The sequence below is a fragment of the Podarcis vaucheri genome, assembly GCF_965113315.1.
Source record: "Podarcis vaucheri genome assembly, chromosome: 11".
Lineage (NCBI taxonomy): Eukaryota > Metazoa > Chordata > Lepidosauria > Squamata > Lacertidae > Podarcis > Podarcis vaucheri.
The window spans coordinates 52044754-52069331 of NC_138749.1; the positions used below are offsets into that span (position 1 = coordinate 52044754).

General features: G+C 46.8%; 1 pseudogene across 1 annotated transcript; it reads right to left on the bottom strand.

Annotated features, from left to right (window-relative positions):
* Positions 1-66: 66 nt before the first annotated feature.
* On the bottom strand, positions 67-21547 carry LOC309542641 (protein MEMO1 pseudogene; annotated as a pseudogene). The gene is made up of 3 exons: positions 21428-21547; positions 1169-1916; positions 67-102 (listed from the first exon to the last, which is right to left on the bottom strand). The product of its transcript is annotated as a protein MEMO1 pseudogene (transcript).
* Between the last annotated feature and the right edge of the window lie 3031 nt (positions 21548-24578).

The window sequence follows — 24578 nt, forward strand, 5'->3', positions numbered from 1 at the left end:
CAAAGTCTTCCATGGACACAAAGGCTCCGAAAACAAAACCAAGCACCACATTTCTAATAAATTCCTTCATGTGACTATATGCCTATCGCAGGAAGTTGTCAACTAAAACAGAAGATATTTGTTGTACAACATGGATAGTATACTGACTATACTGGAGTTTTATTATATTCTGATACAGGATCTCTCACAAATGCATTTTTATTAAAAAGCTTCCACCCTTGTCTGCTTGCAACTTACAAAACTATTCTGAAAGCAGAGTACATGTGCGCAGGTCTGCAGAGTGCAAATCCGGGATGTGGTAAATGCTTTTACATGTTGTATCTATGAGGGGATTGTCTGCCACCATCCCTTTATAGCCGCTGGCTTTTGGAAGTCACAACATTTTGACACCAGCCTTCCTTCCCTTGTCGTAAACAAGGGAGCATTTTAAAATATATTGTAACTAAGAAAGGACTACACCTCCTAGAAAAAGAAGACTTCTATTAGTTTGAGGTTTCAATACAGTGGTACCTTGGTACTCAAACGCCTTGGTTCTCAAATGCTGAAAACCTGGAAGTAAGTGTTCTGGTTTTCGAATGTTTTTTGGAAGCCAAATGTCCCATGTGGTTGTCAGCTATTGTTTTCAGGGTGCCTGCACCAATCAGAAGCTGCACCTTGGTTTTCAAACATTTCAGAAGTCAAACGGACTTGAGGAATGGATTAAGTTTGGCACTTTTGTTTTTGCTATTTATTTTAGCATTTTTGTTTTTGTGGCTTTTTTGGTTAATTTGTTTTTGTGACTGTGTGGAACCCAGTTCAGCTACTGATTGATTGATTGATTGATTGTGTGGCTGCAGAAATAGATAAAAGCCACCCATCAAAACAATGACTATCATCAGTGCAGGTAAGAGAAAAAATTAATTTTATTTTTTATCATCTACAATACTGTCTTATTTATTTTATAGTACAGTACACTGATTATTGCTTTCATTTTATGGGTCAATGGTCTTGCTAGATGGTAAAATTCATGTTAAATTGCTGTTTTAGGGGTTGTTTTAAAAGTCTGGAATGGATTAATCTGTTTTGCATTACTTTTTATGGGAAAGCGTGCCTTGGTTTTGGAATGCTTTGGTTTTGGAATAGACTTCCAGAACGGATTAAGTTTGAGAACCAAAGTACCACTGTATACCCAAAGACCAGGAACTGTATCTTTGTAAGGGCAGGGCTGAGACCCCACTGGGTGTGTAGGTGTCTTCCCTGAGTAGTCAGAAGCTGAGTAGACCATTAGCACTTCTGCTGCATAATTCACTGAGCTTTCTTGCCAGTTTCAACACTGGCTTGACTGGGCATAATTCAAAAAATGAGAAGCTTATGTTCATTCCATTCTTCTGGAGCTCTTTGATAGCATTTTCTAAAACCCCAATGGGATGTCTTCCACATATCGCATTACGGTATTCCTTCAAGCAATTGCTAAAGGACACAGGGTTGACCTGCTCTATAATGCTCATAACTCATTTTATGTAGGTGTTCAATGGACCTATAGATCTCTCCTTGAGACTCATCGTAGTAAGTGTATCTGAACCACTGATCCCAATGACAGAAGTCAGAGGAATCCACAAAAAGATTACAAGGATCTGCTAAATTTTTGCTGAATATTTTTTCCAAATTCCTGTTCTTTTGTCTGACTCAGTGCTCCAACCAACACAGGAACAACGTTAAACTCATCTGTATGGCTTTAGCAGTGTAAGGCAAATGCATTTCAATACTGTTTGCAGAGACATGCACTCAAACATTCCAGTCTTCCATAGTTCTGCATAAACCTTTGATCAATTCGCAGATCATATTGTGGGGTTCTGTATATATATATCCGCACTGGAAAGTGCACACCAGGAGAGGGGCACGAGATGGGAAGGCCCAGGAAATGTTATAAACAATCCCTTTGGCAAAAATTGAAAATGCTTTTCATATGAATAATTGAAAAATAATTCTTTTGAAGAATCTACGAATTTTGTAAAAGTTGCAACCCACAGCGAATAATCATTTCAACACCAGGTTTGTCATTAATATCTCTTGCAGCAATATTTTTTAAAAATCATAACAATATATTATAGCAGGCCAGGAACTCAGTTACTTGGACGCAGTCCTTTTAGTCAGGATTGTTATTTTTAAGCTTATTAGTCACTTTACACAACCATCCCGGTAATAAAATACCATGATCCAATATTTGAAAAACAAAATAATTAAAGGTAAAGCAGCAATTCAGAGGCTCCAAGGGGCACTAATGTATTTAACTCCAGTGTTTAAGTAATGTTATATTACACCACATTCCCATTGTGTATGTACATAATCCTAGCCTGATACAGAAGTGAATGAATGGGTGCTTCCTATTCTGAGGTGTAGTGACATGCAGAACATTGAACTGTGACTGGTTACTTTGATTCAGCCCAGCTCACATTTATTTCTTGCCATGGGTATCCTCATACATTACTGCCTATTACATAATGTAGTCCTATTCCTTCAGCATTCTGGATCCCCCGCTACAATTGCAGCCCCTCCGAGTGTCCCTATTTTCCAGGGACGTCCCTGATTTAGAGACATCATCCTGGTTTCTGATTTGAATGTCCCACTTTTGCTTAGGATGTCCTAAGGAATGTTGGAAGCTATGGAGTTATCAGTGCCACATTTACATATAAGCTAAACAAGCTATAGCTTAGGGCCCCGCTCTCTTGAGGCCCCCCCAAAAAAATTAAAGGGGAAAAAAACTGGATGTATATTTACAAAATATAAGATAAAAATAAAATAAAAGCTAAATACAGCGACAGTGTGTATTTCACTATTAATAGACTGTACTTCTTCTTAACTGTATTTCAGTTCTACAATTACTTTGATAAAATACATATTTGTTATGTGCAAATGGCTTGAGATACCTAATGTTGTTGTTTAGTTGTTTAGTCATGTCCAACTCTTTGTGACCCCATGGACCAGAGCACGCCAGGCACTCCTGTCTTCCACTGCCTCCCGCAGTTTGGTCAAACTCATGCTGGTAGCTTCGAGAACACTGTCCAACCATCTTGTCCTCTGTTGTCCCCTTCTCCTTGTGCCCTCCATCTTTCCCAACATCAGGGTCTTTTCCAGGGAGTCTTCTCTTCTCATGAGGTGGCCAAAGTATTGGAGCCTCAGCTTCAGGATCTGTCCTTCCAGTGAGCACTCAGGGCTGATTTCCTTCAGAATGGATAGGTTTGATCTTTGTGGGACTCTCAAGAGTCTCCTCCAGCACCATAATTCAATTCTTCGGTGATCAGCCTTCTTTATAGTCCAGCTTCACTTCCATACTTCACTACTGGGAAAACCATAGCTTGAACTATACAGACCTTTGTCAGCAAGGTGATGCCTCTGCTTTTTAAGATGCTATCTAGGTTTGTCATTGCTTTTCTCCCAAGAAGCAGGCGTCTTTTTAATTTCATGGCTGCTGTCACCATCTGCAGTGATCATGGAGCCCAAGAAAGTATAATCTCTCACTGCCTCCATTTCTTCCCCTTCTATTTGCCAGGAAGTGATGGGACCAGTGGTCATGACCAGTGGTTTTTTTGATGTTGAGCTTCAGACCATATTTTGCACTCTCCTCTTTCACCCTCATTAAAAGGTTCTTTAATTCCTCCTCACTTTCTGCCATCAAGGTTATGTCATCTGCATATCTGAGGTTGTTGATATTTCTTCTGGCAATCTTAATTCCAGCTTGGGATTCATCCAGTCCAGCCTTTTGCATGATGAATTCTGCATATAAGTTAAATAAGCAGGGAGACAATATACAGCCTTGTCATACTCCTTTCCCAATTTTGAACCAATCAGTTATTCCATATCCAGTTCTAACTATAGCTTCTTGTCCCACACAGAGATTTCTCAGGAGACAGATGAGGTGATCAGGCACTCCCATTTCTTTAAGAACTTGCCATAGTTTGCTGTGGTCAACACAGTCAAAGGCTTTTGCGTAGTCAATGAAGCAGAAGTAGATGTTTTTCTGGAACTCTCTAGCTTTCTCCATAATCCAGCGCATGTTTGCAATTTGGTCTCTGGTTCCTCTGCCCCTTCAAAATCCAGCTTGCACTTCTGGGAGTTCTCGGTCCACATACTGCTTGAGCCTTCCTTGTAGAATTTTAAGCATAACCTTGCTAGCTTGTGAAATGAGTGCAATTGTGCGGTAGTTGGAGCATTCTTTGGCACTGGCCATCTTTAGGATTTTGTTGTAGACTGATCTCCAATCCTCTGGCCACTGCTGAGATTTCCAAACTTGCTGGCATATTGAGTGTAGCACCTTAACAGCATCATCTTTTAAAATTTTAAATAGTTCAGCTGGAATACCACCACTTCCACTGGCCTTGTTATTAGCAGTGTTTTCTAATGCCCATTCAACACAAAAAAACAATATCAATTTGTTGTTGACGAAGGACAGCTGGACATATAAAGGGCCCCATTACCTTCAGTAGCTTAGGGCCTCATCAAACCTAAGTCCGGCCCTGGGTGTTATTCAACCCCTGAGGCATCTGAAGGCAATCCTGTATAGGGAAGTTTTTCTAATGCTTAATGGTTTTTCTAATGCTTTTATATATGTTGGAAGCTTCCCAGAGTGCTGGGGCAACCCAATAAGAAGTGTGGGGTATAAATAGTAAAGTTATCATTACGGAATGGGACGTCCCAATTTTCATTGGAGCAATGAAGGAGGGTATGCAATCGATGCATGGACTTTAGCGCATGGATTGCTGCTGCTAGATGTCGGGGTGGCCATGTCTCATTTGGCTTGTAAACAGGATAGAAGTGCTGGTTCTCCTCCAACCCTTGGCAGTCACAGCCGTAAACAGGATTTGACCCTTGAACTAGCCTGAACTTCTTATTGGTCCCAAAAGCACTGCCTCGAGCTCCCTGGAGGAAGGGTGGAATACACATGTGATGAAAAATAAAAACATCAATGAAATATTGTAACTATATCTGAAGTCTGATCTGGAAAATCTATCCTTTTTTAAAAAAAAAAAAGTTCATACAGCAGCCTCCTTTTCACTATGTATGCAGCCTTGTAATTTGCATTAACTGTGCACATTTATTCTGCTTTACAGTAATAGTAAACAGTAGAGATACTAATATTGGGAAACTGAACAGGGCCTTTTGAACACTATCCTTCTCCCAGCAAAGTTAATAGCAATCCTAAATTAGCGTTTAATGAGCGTAAGTGAGCTCATCTTTTATCTGAGCATCCTCTTTGTTTCATGCTGTGCTTCTGCTACTAATAATGTGAAGACAACATGGTGTTCGCAACAGGCATTACTACAAAAGAATTATGCCTATTTTATATACATAGTTTTTCACATGTACATATATCTTGCACATGTTGCTAACCTTGTAGATCAAAGAAAGAGCATATAAATCTTGTTCACCTACATGCAGTGAATCCGAAGAGATTACTCAGTAGTAAAAACATGATATAGTACTTTGATTTGTGGAATATCTGGAGAAAACTCATTCATTTGCAGCAGCCGTCATGCAGTTCAGTCACAATAACTCGCTTTCTGGCCGAGCCTCCACAGATTCCCTCCAGTTATTCTCATTCTCTCGCTTTTTAAAGGGCACATTTAGGTGTCTCTAGATCACTGGCCATGTTGTTCATTTGGGGAGAAGGTATAGGAGCAGACCATAGCTCCAGCGTAGGTTTCCCCTGCCAAAGAACTATTCTATGCTTGCCTGCACTGTATCAGGGTGGATCTTGCTATGTTCACAAATGTGCATTGTCTCAAGGAGTCTCGTTTGCAGTTTTTGCAAATTCCACCTTTCTCAGTGCCACTTCTGTTGCTCCCACCAAATGGCGTCTCAAAGGTTTCCCCAACCCTCGGATCAGATTTGGGGATGGGGGCAAAGGCTGCAGAAGGAAGAAGGAATAATGGAAAATTGCCTCCCAGTGCCCCTTCGTGGAAGCCTCCACTTGTTCAAACAGCTCCTATGAATGGTTACAATTGCTGCTGAGCAGTGAAGAAGAAGAAGAGGAGGAGAAGGAGGAGGAGGAGTATGGATTTGATATCCCGCTTTATCACTACCCGAAGGAGTCTCAAAGCGGCTAACATTCTCCTTTCCCTTCCTCCCCCACAACAAACACTCTGTGAGGTGAGTGGGGCTGAGAGACTTCACAGAAGTGTGACTGGCCCAAGGTCACCCAGCAGCTGCATGTGGAGGAGCAGGGAAGCGAACCCGGTTCCCCAGATTACGAGTCTACCACTCTTAACCACTACACCACACTGGCCCTGGGTGACATGGGTTGTCATTACAGCTACTTATCATTGTCATTACAGCTACTTATCCTTACATAGCTGTGGCCCTACATTGTACACAACCATACAATTTCATTTCATATTTAATATATTAAATCAGAATCTGTCAAATATACTTAATTGTACTAGTGGTGAGTTTATAGGATCCCAGTGTCTGATAAGTATTTCCAGTATCCACTGGAGGGAGAATGAGCCTTAGTTCCTTATAAACTTCACTGTTGCAAAAGAAGAAGAAGAGGAGGAGGAGAAGTAGGAGGAGGAGTTTGGATTTTATATCCTGCTTTATCACTACTGTAAGGAGTCTCAAAGTGGCTAACAATCTTCTTTCCCTTCCTCCCCCACAACAAACACTCTGTGAGGTGAGTGGGGCTGAGAGACTTCAGAGAAGTGTGAGTGGCCCAAGGTCACCCAGCAGCTGCATGCGGAGGAGCGGGGAATCGAACCCAGTTCACCAGATTCCAAGTCTACCGCTCTTAACCACTACACCACACTGACCAGCACCCAGCAGTCTCAAGGGCTCAGAACTCCCATGGCACCAGTTCTATGAAAACTCACAGCAGCCTTCGCAACTCCATCCTTACTCAAGTTCTTAGAGCCATAGATCAGGCTGGTGGGTCATCAGACTGGGCTTTTGGGGGGCCCCATACGCTTCTGGCGCTTGGGTTTGGAACCTTTCGTTTTCAAAAGAAAAAGCTGAATTGCTTATAATGCAATGCAAAGCATCACATCTTTGCAGGCATGCTGATTTCCTTGTTTCACACATGAATGGAACCATTCCACTTGGCGCCATAATTGCAATTATTGCAGGCATATTATTTAGGATCCCATTGAGAACATTTTGTTAATAGTCTCCATTAAATGTCGACTGAGGAGCAGACCTCTGATTACAGCTTGAAATGTCCCCCCATAATGTGGCACTCGGCTTACATAGCCTCTCGAAGGAAAGTGCCCTTCCCTCTTGGGCAAACCCGATAAATGAAAGATGCAGAAAGACTGCTGTGTAATGGAGTCGCCATCAGTCAATTAGCGTGGCAAACTGTGGCCTGCACTAAGCTGCTCTGGTCTTTTCTCAATGTGACACTGAGCATGGGCACCGGAAGCTATGAAAGAGCTGGTGCAATGGAACAGAAACGTAACAGCAGAGGTAAGTATCACTGAACACAGCCTTTTCTTATCCCTTTTCCCAGGCCTTCTAATGAATACCTTTGAATCATTTGTTTTATGCATACGAAAAAGGCCCAAGTTCTGATAGCAAAACATTATTTAGTTATCTGATGCATGCGCATTTAAAAACAAATAAAGGCAACCCCTTCCAAAAAAAGGTACAAGTTACACCATATTAGTTGGGACGCAGGTGGCGCTGTGGGTTAAACCACAGAGCCTAGGACTTGCCGATCAGGAGGTCGGCGGTTCGAATCCCCGCAACAGGGTGAGCTCCCGTTGCTCGGTCCCTGCTCCTGCCAACCTAGCAGTTCGAAAGCACATCAAAGTGCAAGTAGATAAATAGGTACCACTCCGGTGGGAAGGTAAACGGCCTTTCCGTGTGCTGCTCTGGTTCGCCAGCAGCGGCTTAGTCATGCTGGCCACATGACCCGGAAGCTGTACGCCGGCTCCCTCGGCCAATAAAGTGAGATGAGCGCTGCAACCCCAGAGTCGGCCACAACTGGACCTAATGGTCAGGGGTCCCTTTACCTTTTCCTTACACCATATTTATCCTTCACCAAATTCGAATTTGCCTCCTCTGTCACTGGGAGGAAAAATAAGACAAGCCTTTGTATTGGCAGGCAGCTGAACCATAGCTTTGGGTTCTTAGAATAAAAGAATCATAGAACTGTAGAGCTGGAAGGGACCCGAAGGGTTAACTAGCCCAACCCCCCTGCAATGCTGAAATCTCAGCTGAAGTATCCATGACAGATGGATGTCCAACCTCTTCTTAGAAGCCACCAAGGAAGGAGAGTCCACAAAAAGACCTACACTTGCTCCCAGTATGTTTCTGAGCACAATTCAAAGTGTCGGTGCTGACCTTTAAAGTCCTAAACGGCTTCGGCCCAGTAAACCTGAAGGAGCATCTCCACCCCCATCGTTCTGCCCGGACACTGAGGTCCAGCACCGAGGGCCTTCCGGCAGTTCCCTCACTGCGAGAAGCAAAGCTACAGGGAACCAGGCATAGGGCCTTCTCGGTAGTGGGACCCACCCCTTGGAACACCCTCCCACCAGATGTCAAAGAGAAAAACAACTACCAGACTTTTAGAAGATATCTGAAGGCAGCCCTGTTTAGGGAAGCTTTTAATGTTTAATACACTATTGTATTTTAATATTTTGTTGGAAGCTGCCCAGAGTGGCTGGGGAAACCCAGCCAGATGGCTGGAGTATAAATACTAAATAATAATAATAATAATAATAATAATAATAATAATAATAATAATAACTACTACTATTATTACTGGGTTGCGGCACTCATCTCGCTTTTCAGGCCAAGGGAGCTGGCATTTGTCCACAGACAGCTTTTCCGGGTCATGTGTCCAGCAGGAACTAAACTGCTTCTGGCACAACAGGACACCACAACAGAAACCAGAGCAACGGAATTACTGTTTACATTCCCGCCACAGCAGTACCTATTTATCTACTTGCACTGGCGTGTTTTTGAACTGCTAGGTTGGCAGGAGCTGGTACAGAGCAATGGGAGCTCAGCCTGTTGTGGGGATCCGAACTGCTAACCTTCTGATTGGCAAGCCCAAGAGGTTAAGTGGTTTAGACCACAGTGCCATCCGCATCCTGAATAAACAAGCACACAATCACCGATAGGTCCACCTGCCATTGTGAGGCTCAAAGCAATGAAGATGATGCCTCCCCAGCTGTTGCCATTGGCTGTGGGTTTCTTGTGATGTCACAAAAGCACTTGGCAACTGAGTGGATATAAAGGCAGGCCAAGGGGAAAGCCCTTTTTTATTTCTAGCAGCATACACACCTGGCAATGGATGTGACATTCAGCACTGCCCAGGTTTCTCCCACTTGGAGGAGGCAAAGTGGTGAATGGAAGGAGGCAATCGTCTGGCAGTCGGATTCTAGGGAGCAATAATAAGGCAAGTTTGCTTCCTTGAAGGCTGCTGGTATCCCTGGTTGGAAGCTGGTGGACGTCTCATGATGGTCCTAACAGTAGCTTCTGGGACAACGGGACACCGTGACGGAATCCAGAGCACACGGAAATGCCGTCTAGCTTCCCACCACAGTGATACCTACGGTATTTATCTACTTGCACTGACCTGTTAACTCAGCCAGATGGGCAGGATATAAATAATAATAATTATTATTACCTCCCGTGGGAGACCATTTTGGGGCATTTTGCTTGTGAAAAGGAGACATGATCTACAACAGGGCTGTCCAGCTTCTAAGAGACTGTGATCTACAACCACTATATATAAAAATTGGCAGTGATCTACCCATTGGATTGACCAGAGTTGTTGAGCTTTTTTTTTTGACCAGGATCGACCAGGAGCAGCCCATGGTTGACCGGTAGATCACGATCAACCTGTCGGACAGGCTTGCTCTAAAGGAACAAAGTTCAGTTGTGATCCCTGCCATGTGCAGTTAAAAGGATCAGGGATCAGAACTGTCGAAGACCCTCTCTCTGCTCTGCTTCAGATCCTGATTACTTGTTGTCAATCAAAGGAGGTAATGCTAGGCTAGATGGACCAATGGCGTCATGTGGTGAAGGGAAATGATATATAATGAAATGAAAAAGGTATTTAAATATACCTTCCTTAAGAAACCAGAGGCCTTTATCCTGGGTATTGTCGGCCAATTGGTGCCAAAGAAGGACAGAACATTCTTTATGTATGCTACAACAGCAGCAAGTATATTCATTGCAAAGTATTGGAAGACACAAGATCTACCCACCCTGGAAGAATGGCAGATGAAGGTGATAGACTATATGGGATTGGCAGAAATGACTGGCAGAATCCGAGACCAGGGAAAAGAGACAGTGGAAGAAGATTGGAAGAAATTTAAGATCTATCTTAAGAGACATTGTAAAATTAATGAGTGTTAAAATGTTGCGGCTATAGAAGTAAGCGAACTACAGCTGTAAAGATTAGGTCAAAGGAAAAGAAAGGATTACAATTAGATTAAATTAAGGGTGAGGATTTGCTGAAAGAAATATTTGAAATTGGAATGCAGAAAGGGGAGGTATGAGGAGGTCGGTGAAGTAGGTTTTAAGAGAATAAGGTTTTGAAATTATACTTGTTTGTTTTTATGTGTGTTTGTTTGTATTGTGTTCGACTTTATAATTTGTGAAAATTCAATAAATATCTTTTTTTTTTTAAAAAAAAGGACAGCATTCTGTGCTTTACCAGTGACAGAATGAATCCGCAAATTCCTGCAACCCAAAAATACCTCTTCCTGGTTCAAACTAGGCCCAGCCCCCCCTGAACTCAGGTCCATTTCAAATTCAAGTTCATCTCAACTGCTAGCCAGGTCTCTCTGTCAGTGCACCCTTCTTCCCAAGCAAGAAAAAAACCTACAGAGACAGAGAAGGTTACAACTGATGCCAGGGATAACTTCCTAGAGACAGGAGAAGACTTCTGACCTTCTTGTGAACTGGATGTGGCACTCCTAAGCATCACCAGGTTTTATTTATTTGTTTTACTTTATTACTTCATTTCTATCCCACCTTTCCTCCATGGACCTCAAGGCATCATAGATGGTTCTCCCCCTCTTCACAGGATTCTCACAACAGCCCTGTAAGCCAGGCTGAGACATCGTGACCTGGGCCGCATGACACAATAAGTCAAATCTATACCACAAGAGGGATGCGGATGGTGCTGTTAGTTAAACCACAGAGCCTAGGACTTGCTGACCAGAAGGTTGGTGGTTCGAATCCCCGCAACAGGGTGAGCTCCTGTTGCTCGGTCCCTGCTCCTGCCAACTTAGCAGTTCGAAAGCACATCAAAAGTGCAAGTAGATAAATAGGTACCGCTCTGGTGGGAAGGTAAAAGGCGTTTCCGTGCACTGCTCTGGTTCACCAGAAGCTGCTTATTCCTGCTGGCCACATGACCCAGAAGCTGTACACTGGCTCCCTCGGCCAATAAAGGGAGATGAGCGCCGCAACCCCAGAGTCGGTCACGACTGGACCTAATGGTCAGGGGTCCATTTACCTTTATACCACAAGAGCTTGCAGGCTCCAAGAGAGGGGCTCACAGCTATTCTGCTCCTTTCCAGTTCTTTTTACCACCTTGCTGAACTGAGTTAATAATAATAATAATAATAATAATAATAATAATAATAATAATTTATTATTTATACCCCGCCCATCTGGCTGGGTTTCCCCAGCCACTCTGGGCGGCTTCCAAAAGAATATTAAAATACTGTGATACATCAAACATGAAAAGCTTCCCTAAACAGGGCTGCCTTCAGATGTCTTCTAAAAGTCTGGTAGTTGTTGTTCTCTTTGACATCTGGTGGGAGGGCGTTCCACAGGGAGGGCGCCACTACCGAGAAGGCCCTCTGCCTGGTTCCCTGTAGCTTTGCTTCTCGCAATGAGGGAACCGCCAGAAGGCCCTCGGCGCTGGACCTCAGTGTCCGGGTAGAACGATGGAGGTGGAGACGCTCCTTCAGGTATACTGGACCGAGGCCGTTTAGGGCTTTAAAGGTCAGCACCAACACTTTGAATTCTGCTCGGAAACGTACTGGGAGCCAATGTAGGTCTTTCAAGACCGGTGTTATATGGTCTTGGCGGCCGCTCCCAGTCACCAGTCTGGCTGCTGCATTCTGGATTAGTTGTAGTTTCCGGGTCACCTTCAAAGGTAGCCCCAAGTAGAGCGCATTGCAGTAGTCCAAGCGGGAGATAACCAGAGCATGCAGAGTTAAGCAAAAGTTCCCTGTTTAGGGAAGCTTTTAATGTTTGATGTATTACAGTATTTTAATATTTTTTTGTAAGCCGCCCAGAGTGGCTGGCGAAGCCCTGCCAGATGGGCGGGGTATAAGTAAATTATTATTATTATTATTATTATTATTATTATTATTATTATTATTATTGTCAGGGGTTCAGGAGCAGAGGCGAGGGCAAGGGAGGAAACAGAGAGCGAGGGGGAGGAGGCAGACGAAAGGATGAGTGATGACGACGACCCGAGATCTCCGAGCCTTTCCAGTGAATCAGAAGATTCACAAAAAGGAGCACCAGTGGCCAGGGCAAGGGGGGAGACTAGGGGGACACCCCAGGAAGAAAGAGCCAGAGGGGACTCAGAGGGGAGCAGTTGGAGATCGGGACCAACGTCACCGCCAGAGAGTAGGAAAGAGGAAGAGCGCCAGGGAGCAAGCGCTGGCAGCTCGCAACAGGAGGGAGGGCACGAGTCAGGAGTGGCCACACCTTCATCGGGGAGCGAAGTGACGGTTAGACGGAAAGTGGAAGGTTGGGCGCGCGCGCCAAGTTCAAATGCACAGGAAGGTGGCGCAGTAGGCAGCCCGGAAAGGGAGCCAGGTCCTAAAGCCCGGCGCAAGGAGACAGAAGGGTCCGGGGGGTCAGCGTCAGAAGAATCCCGGAAGGAAGAGACCCAGGGGGGCAGAGGGACCCAGAGGAGAACTGTCAGGCGGAAAAGGTGGAGCAGGGCTAGGATATTAAGTTGGTGCGCAAGGGGCGGAGACTCAGACGGAGCTTCGCCGATCTAAGCATAAGACGTAGGGTTGCACGCAGCAGCTCGAGAATGGAGACTGTAACTCAATAAAGACTTTTATTTAACGACCGCTGGCTAGCGTGATCCTCTGTGAGCTCGGATCTGGAAGTAACCCTGACAGTAAGCTCCGTCTCATTAAATTGTGGGCATCCACGGCCTCACGGAGAGGAGAGAAAGCGGGTGCCTACTAGAGAGCTCACGAACGGCAGACGCTATGACGGCCGAACAGCAAATAGCGGAACTGAGAGAAGCAGTGTCACGACTGAATGCCGAGGCGCTGGCGTCCAGGAAGAGAGAGGAGGACGCAGCTGCCGCCTACAGGGATCTCCAGGTCAGGTTGGAAGTGCTTACGAAGCAAGGGCAACAGACACCCAAATCAGAGGGGATTGGGTTGGGGAGACGCACACGCGGTCTGGTCTCGCACTTCGATGGGAATTTGCAACAGTACCCCAACTTTAGAGCAGACGTAATGTGTGCACTGCAACTACTGCACAAAGACTTTAGAGATGAACAAGAGAAAGTGGGGTTCATCATGTCCCATTTGCATGGAGACGCAAAAGCATGGCTGCGCAATTTGTGGAGAGATAAGGATCCTGCGCTCCAAAATGCAGACGCCTTTATTAAAGCGATGGATGGCTGTTTTTTATCAAGCATTGACGTGGATCTTGCCCGAAAGGAGGTGCATGGACTAAGGCAAGGGAGGGCCAGCGTAAGGCAGTATCATGCCCGCTTTTTCGCTTTGGTCAGTGCCCTGGAATGGGACAGAGATTCGGCTCCTGTCAGAGACCTTTTTTGGGAGGGCTTGCACAACTCGGTTAAAGATGAGATTGCGAGGGGGGAGAGACCCCGGACCACGCAGGAGATCGTTCAGAGGGCGCTGGCGGTGGGGGTGCGGCTGGAAGAACGTCCGTGGAGCAGGGACGAAGGGCGCAGCGGGCGCGAACCAGCCAGGGGCTCCTCCTTCCTTCCCAGAGAAGCAGCGCGTGCGCAATCCACGCCTCCAACAGGGGGAGGGGTGGAACCGATGGAGGTTGGGAGTGCAAGGGCTCAGTCAGCAGCCAGAGCCCTAGCACCGGCAGCAGTGAAAGCGAAGCCTCCTAGAGGGACCAGGAAGTGTTATATCTGCGAGGATCCAGGGCATATGGCGAAAGAGTGTCCCCGGAGGCTCCACAAGCACACTGCAGCCTCAGCAATGGTGACTGCAGCAACGCAGCACGGAGAACCACAGCAGGGAAACGACGATGTCTGGCTGGAGGAAGAGGCACTGGGGCCCAGCCAGACGTGTCAGTGAAGCAGTCCCCAGAGAGTTTACAGCCCATGGACCCCCTCCCGCCCAAGCCAGTCGTGAGGCTCACCGCATCGCTCCAGCTACCCAATGGAATCACCATGGACGTGCCAATCACCGTCGACTCGGGAAGCAATGCAGACTTCATAGGGCAGGACTTTGTCGACCGGCACGCTATACAGTTGCTGCCTGCCACGCTGCCCCTGCAGGTCGTCACGGTGGATGGCAGGGAGCTGTTAGGGGGGCAAGTGGTGAAGCAGACGCCACCTATGGTGCTGCGGCTTGGAAATCACAGGGAAATCATCAGCTTCAACGTCACTCAACTCTCGGACACGCCAATTGTATTGGGCATGAGTTGGCTGGACAAGCACAGCCCGACGCTGGCTTGGTACCAGAGGCAGCTGACCTTCGGCTCTTCCTTTTGTGCTGAACACTGCATCATGCCCCAGCAGGAAGGGGAGCAAGAGGAGTCACAGATGCTGCTAGGCACGCTGCAAGCGATTCCCCACAAGTACGCAGAATTTTTGGAGGTTTTCTGCGAGAAGGAGGCAGACAAGCTACCCCCCCACAGACCATATGACTGCAAAATTGACCTGCTGCCGGGGGCGGCGCTGCCCAAAAGGGAAGCTGTATTCCATGTCTGAAGACGAACTGCAGGAACTCAAAGAGTTCATAGATCATAATTTGAAGCGCGGTTTCATCCGAGAGTCCCAGGCAGCGGGGGGCAGTCCTGTTTTCTTTGTGAAGAAGCGAGACACGCCCCAAAAAAGACTCGTAGTGGACTACCGCATTTTGAACAGTGTGACCAAGCCATCGGACTTCCCCATGCCCCGAATCGACGACCTCCTCGCAAAAGTACGCAAGGGCAGCGTGTTCACCAAGTTAGATCTGCGAGGGGCGTACAACCTCATTCGCATGCGGGAAGGAGATGAGTGGAAGACAGCCATGTTCACGCCCCTGGGCACCTACGAATATAGAGTTATGCCTTTTGGATTGCAAAATGGCTCCCACGTTTTTCAAGCTTTCATGCATCACGTGTTGGCGGGGCTCCTCTACAAGACGTGCGTCTGCTTCTTGGATGACATCCTGATCTTTTCGGAATCGCAGCAGGAGCATGACAGACACGTCAGGGAAGTGCTGAGCAGGCTCCAGCAACATAGGCTTTACGCCAAGCTGGAGAAGTGCCAATTCGACGTGACGGAGGTGGATTTCCTGGGCTACAAGTTGTCTGACAAGGGGCTCGCCATGGACAGCGCCAAGGTTCGAGCGGTGTTGGATTGGAAAAGCCCACGCAACCGGAAGGAGGTCCAACGGTTTGTCGGCTTCGCGAACTTCTAGCGCAAGTTCATCAAAGGCTTCGCTATGCAAACAGCGGCCATCACGGACACGCTCAGTTCCAAGAAAAAGAAGTTCATCTGGACAGCACAGGCGGAGCGGTCCTTTCAGGCACTCAAACGTCTCTTCGCGTCGGAAGAGCAGCTGCTGCATGTCGACCCCAGCAGGCCGATGAGGGTCGAGACAGACGCCTCGGACAGAGCCGTGGGAGCAGTCCTGCTGCAGAGAGACCCGCAGGGGGTTTGGCGGCCGGGGGCGTTTTACTCCAGGAAGCTCAGCAAGTCCGAACAGAACTACACCATCTGGGACAGGGAGTTGCTGGCCATTCATGCAGCGTTCAAAGCGTGGAGGCACTTCCTGATTGGCGCCAAGCACACGGTGCAGGTCTGCACGGACCACAAGAATCTGGAGCACTGGCGCACGGCACAGTTCCTGAACCAGAGGCAGATACGTTGGGCTGAGTTCTTTGCGAACTTCGACTTCCGGATAGAGTATGTCCCGGGGGACACCAACATCATGGCGGACGCGCTCTCCCGTAAGTCACAGTATCTGGAGGACGCCACGCCAGCGGCCGCCATGCACATCTTCGCACCAACAGTGTGGGCGTGCGCTGCGGCGACAGTGGACCTGGAGGCGGTGCGACGAGCGTTGCAGAATGACTCCTTCGCGCAAGCAAAGATGGCAGAGATGCAAAGGGGCACGGCAGCGACCGACGGGTTCCAGCTGAGAGATGGATTGCTCATCCGCAAAGGGGCCATCTACGTGCCGGGAGACGAACTTCGCGCCAAGGTACTGCATCAGCTGCAGGACGCGCCCACTGCCGGGCACTTTGGCAAGGAGAAGACGGTGGAATTAGTCGCCAGGGATTTCTGGTGGCCCGGAATGAGAGGGGAGGTCGCGGACTATGTGGCGAGGTGCGACACCTGTCAGAGGGCCAAACCAGTGCACAGACCGCCGGCCGGACTGTTGGAACCGCTGCAAACTCCGGTCGAGCCATGGGAGAGAGTCGCCCTGGACTTCGTCACGGATCTGCCCAGCTCGAGGGGCAAGACGGCAGTGCTGGTGGTGGTGGACTTGTTCTCCAAGATGGCACATTTCATCCCGTGTGCGAAGGTGGCCACGGCGGAACAAACCGCCAAACTGTTCATAGACCACGTGTTCAAGGTTCACGGTCTGCCACGGTCTATTCTGTCCGACCGTGGGCGGCAGTTCATCTCGAATTTCTGGCAGAAGCTGATGGGCTTCCTAAACGTCAAGATCAACCTGGCGTCGGCGAGACACCCGCAGACCAACGGGCAAGCGGAGCGGGTCAATGCCATCATGCAGCAGTACCTGAGATGCTATGCGAATCAACAGCCTGCGACGTGGGTGGATTACCTGCCGCTCGCCGAGTTCGCCTACAACAACACGAAGCACGTGTCCACGGGGGTCACGCCGTTCTTCGCCAACAACGGGAGGCACCCCAGAACCTTCCCGGGACTGGAAAGACTGGTGGAGGGGGAGCCGCAGACAGCGGATGCGTTCGCGTCGGAGTTGCAGGAGGTCCACGATCAGCTGCGGCGGCACCTGGAGCTGGCCAAACACGCATACAAGGTGCAGGCAGACAAACACAGAAGAGTTGGCGAAGAGATCCATGTGGGAGACTGGGTCTGGTTAGCAGCCCACGCAGTGCCGGCCAGGTCGTTGGCCAAGAAGAAACTAGGGCATAAGCAACTGGGGCCCTACCAAGTCGAAGAGCAGGTCAACCCGGTGGCCTTCAGGCTGGCGCTTCCGGAGGGTTCCAGAATGCATCCGGTGTTCCACAGATCGGTGCTCACTCCCTACAAGGCACCGCACAGGTTTCAGGAACCCGGAACGGCGCCGAGTCCGCTCCGAGAGGGAACCAGGCAACGGGGAGTGGCACAGGAGGTGCGCCTCAACGAAGTCACGGAGATTTTGGACTCCAGATGGGGGGAAGAGGGGGTAGAATACCTTCTCGCTAAGGAGGGCACCCCGGCCAGTGCCAACAGCTGGGTGCCGGGCTACGCTTTAGATGAACCTCTGCTCAAGGAAGAGTTTCATGCCCTTTTCCCCCATAGGCCAATGCCAGCGGACTTTTTCGACGACTGGCTTTTCACGCCCACGCTTTCAGCCAGCACGTTCCGGGGGTTCGACTCGGATGAGGAACCGACACGAGACGCCCGTTCCCCGGAGGGGTCGCCCTCGGGATCTGCTTCAGAACCCTCGTATTGGTGGGATGATCGACCAGAGGAGCAGTGGCGCAGACAGTGGCTGGAGGGTCCAGGACGAGCAACGCCTCCAGAAGGAAGCGAGGGAGAGATGGACATGGACGTTTTCGGGGACGACCAGGGTCTCGAGCACGGCGGCACAGAGATGGAAGCAGAGGTGACCGTCGTCGACGAGAGCAGGGAGGAAGAACCGGAAGACTTCGGATGGAGGCCCGCCACGGGAAGCGAACTGTACCCGACATTCGTCCCCTTGACACTGCAGCACCCAGTTCCCGCACCGGAAGGAGGGGAGGGGGGAAGAGGGGGCTTCGAGGGGGGGATGGATGTCAGGGGTTCAGGAGCAGAGGCGAGGGCAAGGGAGGAAACAGAGAGCGAGGGGGAGGAGGCAGACGAAAGGATGAGTGATGACGACGACCCGAGATCTCCGAGCCTTTCCAGTGAATCAGAAGATTCACAAAAAGGAGCACCAGTGGCCAGGGCAAGGGGGGAGACTAGGGGGACACCCCAGGAAGAAAGAGCCAGAGGGGACTCAGAGGGGAGCAGTTGGAGATCGGGACCAACGTCACCGCCAGAGAGTAGGAAAGAGGAAGAGCGCCAGGGAGCAAGCGCTGGCAGCTCGCAACAGGAGGGAGGGCACGAGTCAGGAGTGGCCACACCTTCATCGGGGAGCGAAGTGACGGTTAGACGGAAAGTGGAAGGTTGGGCGGGCGCGCCAAGTTCAAATGCACAGGAAGGTGGCGCAGTAGGCAGCCCGGAAAGGGAGCCAGGTCCTAAAGCCCGGCGCAAGGAGACAGAAGGGTCCGGGGGGTCAGCGTCAGAAGAATCCCGGAAGGAAGAGACCCAGGGGGGCAGAGGGACCCAGAGGAGAACTGTCAGGCGGAAAAGGTGGAGCAGGGCTAGGATATTAAGTTGGTGCGCAAGGGGCGGAGACTCAGACGGAGCTTCGCTGATCTAAGCATAAGACGTAGGGTTGCACGCAGCAGCTCGAGAATGGAGACTGTAACTCAATAAAGACTTTTATTTAACGACCGCTGGCTAGCGTGATCCTCTGTGAGCTCGGATCTGGAAGTAACCCTGACAATTATTATTATTATTATTATTATTATTATTATTATTATTATTATTATAGTTCAGCTTAGTATGTCATCTGAACATACTAACATGCCTTTAATCGCTCTCCTCACTAACCACAGCCAGGAACAAATCTTATGTGGGTTAGCATTTTCCGAGAGAGAGAGAGAGAGAGAGAGAGAGAGAGAGAGAGAGAGCTTCAGAGCTTCAGAGAGAGAGGGAGGGAGGGAGAGGGAGAATGGTTTTTATGGCAAGCCAAGGGAAATTTGCTCATCATTAGCTAAAAAGAGATTTTCCACTAGCTTTCTTATCCGCACTTCAAGATGTTGGGAAGCTTTGGTTAAGCAGGTCAAAGAACACAGCAGAAGGGAAGTGGGAAAATGTATAAACCAAAGTCTTTCAAAGTGGAGGTCAAAAGATACTGTTGTATGAGCTATATAGGGGGGGAAGCTTCCCATATAATATACAGTATATAAGGAAGGACCAAAAATGAGTGAGAAAATTGTTCTCACAAGAGAACATGACATAATTAATGTCACATGTAGCTCAGTCCTAGGCCTCCCTGAAAGAGAGATGTTCATCCACTTGCCTTTAATGAAAGGATCCCATGCTACTCTGATTATTAAGCCTGATCTGTTTCAAATGCATTTTCTCCTAGCCAGAATGTCAAAGTCTCATTACAGAAGTGCAGGAACTGGATCAATAAGGGACTCTCACATCTGCATTTCTTATACATTTTAGACAGGTTGAAGGCTATGAATTGCACAAGGATGTTGTATGGAGTGGACTATTCTTCCAACCTGAAATCTGACCTGAAATGCTGCACCCACAAACGTTTTTCCATACTTCCCCCACTCTGCAACTTTACTCAGAAATCAGTCTATCAAACTGCATTCAGTTTCCTTCATAATCTGATCTGATGCAACCAAGAGGCAAAGTAAAATTTGTGGTAGAAGCAAATATCCTTTCTAAAGGGGAGGGGGAGCTGCAGAGCTGGCAGCAGAATTTAGGACTCGGTAAATTCTACACTGAAGGTTTCATGGGGCCAAAGGGCATTCCCCAAGCATCACCCTCTGGGAATGACTATATCCAATTAGGACTGGAACCATCACAAAGTAGTGCCACCCATTCCTAACTCAAACAGCCTCTCCAGAAGGATACTGTCATCAATGGCATCAAAGGCACTGAGAGATGGAGGAAAATTAACTTGGATACATCCCGCCCCCAATCTCTCCTGGCAGAGGCAATCATGCAGGGCAACCAAAGCAGTTTTTGTGCCAAAACTGAGCCTAAATCCTGATTGAAATGGATCTAGAAAAACAGTTTCCTTCAAGAGTGCCTGGATCTGGTCTGTGACCACCTACTCAAGAACCTTGCCTAAGAAGGGGAGATTGGTTGTTCTCTATTGAAAGAAAACTATATGAAAATGATGTACAGTTGGTATACCACACCAGTACAAAAAGCAAAAATGTACAAAATCGGGTCAAACATATGCTGGAAATGTAAAGAAAAAGAAGGTACTTTTTATCATATGTGGTGGGAATGTAGAGAACCTAAATTTTGGGGGGAAATGATATATAATGAATTGAAAAAAATGATTTAAATGACATTTGTAAAAACAACCAGAAGCATTTTTGTTAGGGATTGTAGGGCAAGACCTGCCAAGAAAAATAAAGAATTTATTTATGTATGCTGCAACAGCAGCAAGAGTCTTGTTAGCACAAGGATGAAAGAATGAGGAAATCCCAACGAAAGAACAGTGGCAAGAAAAACTGATGAGCTATGCGGAACTGGCCAAATTGACAAACAAACTGAGTGATAAGGACAATCGTGACTTCAAAGAATGGGAACTTTTTACAAATTACCTAAAAAGACAACAAAATGATTTGCACTCCTTGGCAGGTTTTGAATAAACATCCACAAATTTATTATTTGAATACATGATAGACAAGGCAAAGATATGTACAATTTTATAATATGCAGAGAATGATATGTGCAAAAAAACCAGAGAGGGGAGCTGAGGGAAGTCCTAGGGGAGGGGGGGCAAAAGAAGGGGGGAATAATGCAATTGATTATTTGGATTGATAATTTGTTATGTTGAAATTGTTTTTTAAAAAAAATTCGAAAAAAGAAAAAGAAGAAGGGGAGATTGGCAACTGGTCCATAGTTACTTGGATTTTCCAAATCATGGGAAGGTTTCTTGGGGAGTGGTATTACCACTGCCTCCTTCAAGCAGGCAGGGACCACCACTCCTCACAAGGAGGCATTAATGACCTCCCTGGCCCAGCTAGCTGTCGTACAATTTTTCATCAGCCAAGAGGGACAAGGGTCCAGACCGCAGTGGTTGTCCTGACCAATCGAAGCACCTTGTCTACATTCTTGAGTCTTACTAACTGACACTCATCTAACATAACAGCACTCAACAGTGTTCTGGACACCCCTTGAGATTCATCTGCTGTAACAGCAGAGTCAAGATCCCAGAGGATGCGAGTGTTTTTTTTATTCAAAATATTTTGCAAACAGGTCACAGCGAGCTGCTGTCAGTTTTACCACCTTCTTCAGGCCAGACTGTAAGAGGCTCTCCACTACCAGAAAAGCTCTTCCGGGCAGCACAATGGAGTATGCCTTCTTTGCTGCCTTCACTGCCACTAGGTAGGCTCGATGATGCATGTTTCAAGAAGAATATCAGGCTAAAGTCTCTCTTCAAATTTAAAGCTGATTCAAAACCCATCATACAAGTATGACTCCCACACTATATTTAAAATAATTCCATACCATTAAACTACCCATCCCATCTAGCAGTAAAACCATATTGAAATCAGAAGCTGAGTGGTGGGTTTTGTCTTTCCAGTCATAACTGCTAGTCGTAATCATGATGATTTGTTGTTCCGCAAGCAGAAATGAAATATCTATCGTATATCCATGAGATATTCTGTACTTAATTTACAATGCAGCCTGGGGTTTTGACATTTTTGGAATGTTTATTTTTGTAGGAACTTCACAGCTCTTCGAAAAAGAAAAAAGTTTGTTGTTTACATCTACTATAGCAATAAAGATATCATTTTTATGAAAAAGAAACAATATGATTTTCTCATAGCAAATTTATTATTTCATACTATGTGGAAAGGAATATCTATATTACATAATGAACTACTGATGACCAACTGCAGAATGTTCTCCTCAGACAGACTCATCTTCCACTTCCCTTGACCTGTTCATTTTTCCAGGTCTTTTTATTGGTTCTTGATTCTTCATCGTTGCCGAATCCATGCTCTTTTTTATTGTTAATATTTTGCTTTTATGTGTTTTTTTAAAATTGTCATTTAAATCGTAATTGCATTATCATTTGTAAGCTGCCCTATGAATTTTTTAAATAAGCAGGATAACCTCAAACATGACCAGAATGATATTCTACTAATATGATGGATCTTGACCTAAATGATTTTGGAAATCATCAGAACTAAATAACTATAGCTGTTATATTTCCGGTTTCTGAGCTGTTCTTCTACAGTTCTCAAAGACAACCAGCCGCAAATAAGGAAGGCTCAGTTGGAGACAAGTTGGAGACAAGTTGGAGACAAGTTGGCACTAAGGAGGAATACCCAGGGTGCCCCATTTTGCCACTTGAGGAGAAACAGGAAGTGCTGCCTTGCCCTGCCCTATCTCTCCTGCCACCTCTGCCACACCTGTTGCTGCCAGCGCCATTTCTCTGCCCGCCCTGCTGGCAGAGAAGCGGCACCAACATTGGCTCCAGTTTTGGGTGAGATCTCACCAAGATTGTGCAAGATCTTTTGCGCCCGCCAAGCTCTTGTGCAATTTTGACTGAAATCAGCACCGACACCAGTGCTGCTTCTGCACCAGTGGCAGAGTTGGTGAGGTAGGTGGGATGTCCACAAGGCTGGTACCTTGGGGGCTTCTGTTGTCTGAGACAGCCACCTCAGCTTGTCTAATGGCAGAGCCGGCCCTGGGAATACCAAATGCATTGCCATTACTTTCTTTTCATCTTGGCTTGATTTCAGTTTCCACACACAGATTTGTTCCTGTACTTACAGTTCCGGAAAGGGAAGAGGGGAAATGTTATAGTGCTTAACAGAATTCTTTTTACCCCCCCCCCCAAAAAAAGCAGGAAAGCCAAAGTACCACTGTGTCGGCATAGAACATGACAAGGTTTCAGCCACATTAATTTTGCGTGTCGAGATCCCCAAGCCACCCCCTAAATAAATCACAATTCACACAGAAATTTTTGTTTAAGGCTTTTGGCATAATTTTGGCCACAACTTTATTAAAATACATAATGTGAGTGGTTGCTTAGGCATTGGTTATGACTATCTGTCCTCCTGCCTGGGGACAGAACTGACTTCCACATTCCAATGAAAGCCAGTAAGGGAAAACAATATTGGGGAGAAATGGAGCTGAGCCGCAGGCCCTCACATGCTCCCAGGGGCTTGCACGGCCCTAGCTTCTTGCCAGGATACGGACAAAAGTATGGCAAACCCCTGGATTCCTTTAACAGAATTCCCTTGCAGCAGCAGCATTGGAGGGGCAGGCACAGCCAACCCTTACCCCTCCACCAACCAAATTTTAACCAATGCCTAACTGCAACCTTACAAGTTGTGACGATTTGCTATGCAGTAGGCAAAAACCAAATGGCACCAGCCAATCAGCCAAATGGACAAAATTCCTACCAGGTCCCTGCCCCAAAAGCAGATGACCCCATGACAGGCATAGCAATATGTAGACATGTTATTTCTATGTGCCTAGTATAGTAAAACATTGGTTCTTTTCCTCCTGCATTCTGGGAATTATTTCTATCTTCTCTTTGCTTCTAAAACAGACTATAAGGCCTGTTTATAATCAATCACGCTTCTCTCCCTCTCTTTCACGCACAAGGCTAAAGGTCTGTGCCTGGCACAGATCTTTCTGTATAGCATTCCTTACATACCACACTTGTCTTCTTTAGTTCACCTTTAGTTCACAATGATGTGTAAATCACAATGATGTGTTAATCCTCAATGTATAATTAATTGTGTGAGTTTATATAACAATCTAAACATTAGTAAACACCTTCGTTATAACATTATCAATCTTAGTCATAGGTGGATTAAGAGCTTATATGCCTGTCTAAATACAGCTCTAACATTCTGTCTTTCATGTGCCAAAGATCTATGGAGCTATGTAAGCCCGCCTTACATACAAATGAGCCAATAGGATTTCAGTTTCTTTGTCTTGTATTGAGCCAATCAGCCACTGGCACATTCGTGGCCATGCTTTTTGTAACTTTGAATAAAAGGAGATGCTGTGAGGCTAGAGGGGAAAGAATCTCTCTCTCTCTCACTTTCATCTGGCACACACGCAAGCTCTCTGAAAGAAAACATCTCGTTGTCTGTCTTTATTCATCTCTACAAACCCCCAAAATCCACATCTGGTGACCCCGACGTGATCCTGAAGAAGGGTAAGTAATCAGATCCCAATAGAGATCCCTTTAGAGCCAAAAGCATTCCTCATACTAATCCGACTGGGAAAAAGTCTAAAGCGCTTAATTCGTTAGTATGGGAGGGGATTTAAGTAAGGTGCAAAAGGCTCACGCGAAAGAGCTTCTTTCGTTAGTAAGACAGACAATAGACAAAGTTCAAATTTCTCTAAAAGAGATTGAACAGCTACTGCAGGAAATAAATCATCAATGTCCTTTTTATCAAGCAGA